Genomic DNA, 1882 nt, shown 5'->3' with positions numbered 1-1882 from the left:
AGAGAGGGGGAGGGAGAGGTTCACAACAAGAAAAGGGAAGAGGGAGAGGGAGAAGGAGAGGTTCACGATAAGAGAAAGGGAAAAAGAGGAAAGGGGAGGGGGAGAGAGGGGGAGGGAGAGGTTCACGATAAAGGAAAGGGGAGACGAAAGGGAAAAAGAGAGAAGGGGAGAGGGAGAGGGGTTCCTCACGATATGGAAAGGGGAAGGTTGAGGTGGAAGGGGGAAAGAGAAGAGAGAGGGGAGGGAGAGGTTCACGATAAGTGGAAGGGGAAGAGGAAAGGGGATAAGGGGAGAGGGAGAGAGAGAGGTTCATGATAAGAGAAGGGAAGAGGAAAGGGGGAAAAAAATAGAGGGGGATAGGAGTTCACGAAAGAGAAGGGAGAAAGGAAAGGGAAAGAGAGAGGGGGAGGAAGAGGTTCACGAAAGAGAAGTGCAGGGAGAGGAAAGGGAAAGAGAGAGGGGGAGGGAGAGGTTCACGAAAGAGAAGGGGAGAGAGGGAAAGGGGAAAGGGGAGGGGAGAGAGGGAGAGGTTCACGATAAGAGAAGGGGAGAGGCAAGGGGATAAGGGGAGAGGGAGAGGGAGAGGTTCACGATAAGAGAAGGGAAGAGGGAAAGGGGAGGAGGAGAGAGGGAGGAGGGAGAGGTTCTAATGGATAAGAGAAGGGAAGAAGAAAGGGGAGAGGAGAGAGGGGTGTAGAGGGAGAGGTTCCACAACAGAAGAAAAGGGAAGAGGAGAGGAGAAGGAGCTGAGAGAGAGGTTCACGATAAGAGAAGGGAAGTAGAGGATAAGGGGAGAGGGAGAGAGGGGAGGGGAGAGGTTCACGATAAGCAGAATGGGAAGAGGAAAGGGGGAAAGGGGAGAGGGAGAGGGAGAGGTTGACGATGCCAAGAGAAGGGAAGAGGCGAAAGGAAAAAGATAGAGGGAGAGGGAGAGGTTCACGATAAGAGAAGGGGAGAGGCAAAGGGGAAAAGAGAGAGGGGGAGAGAGGGAGAGGTTCACGATAAAGAGAAGGGAGACGAAAGGGGAAAAAGAGCTTGAGGGGGAGAGAGAGGTCTCAGGATAAGACAAGGTGGGAAGGTTATGTGCAAGGGGAAAAAAGAGAGGGAGAGGGAGAGGTGTAGAGAAAATTTGATAAGAGAAGGGGAGAGGCAAAGGAAAGAGTTAGAGGGGTGAGAGGGAGAGGTGTTGACAACAAGAAGAAGGGAAGAGGCAAGGGAGAGGGACTTGCCAGGGAGAGGGACTTAAGGGAGAGGGAGAGGTTGACGGATGTAAGAAAAGGAGCAGTACGAATTAAAGGGGAAAAAAAAGAGAGAAGGGGTATGAAGGAGAGGTATGACGATACAGTAAAAAGGAGAGACGAAAGGGGAAAAAAAAGAGAGAAGGGGAGGAAAGGAGAGGTTGACGATAAGTATAGTTTAAAGGAAGAGGCAAGGGGAAAGAGGGAGAGGTAGGAGAGGAAGAGGTTCACAACAAGAGAAGGGGAAGAGACGAGGGGGAGAGGGAGAGGAAGAGGCTCACGACAAGAGAAGAGAAAAGGCAAGGGAAAAAGAAGAGGGAGAAGGAGGGGCTCACAATAAGAGAAGGGAAAGAGACGAGGAGGAAAAAGGAGAGGGAGAGGCAGAGGCTCACAACAAGAGAAGGGAAAAGGGGAGAGGGTTGGGGTGGAGTTGGAGTTGGGGGAGAGGGTTGGGGTGGAGTTGGAGTTGGGGGAGAGGGTTGAGGTTGGGGGTAGGGGGGGAGGGTTGAGGCTCCCTTTGCAGACCGCTCGGCCTTTAGAGTATTGAATATCTATCGACACTTGAGCGAGTAAACAAAAGGTAAACTGGGCTCCCCGATGCATAAACAAAAGGCGACTTCGAAATTGGAAGAAGGAGGGAGATG

Source organism: Penaeus vannamei, chromosome 39, assembly GCF_042767895.1.
Source record: "Penaeus vannamei isolate JL-2024 chromosome 39, ASM4276789v1, whole genome shotgun sequence".
Classification (NCBI taxonomy): domain Eukaryota; kingdom Metazoa; phylum Arthropoda; class Malacostraca; order Decapoda; family Penaeidae; genus Penaeus; species Penaeus vannamei.
Note: the sequence above shows the minus strand (reverse complement) of the source record.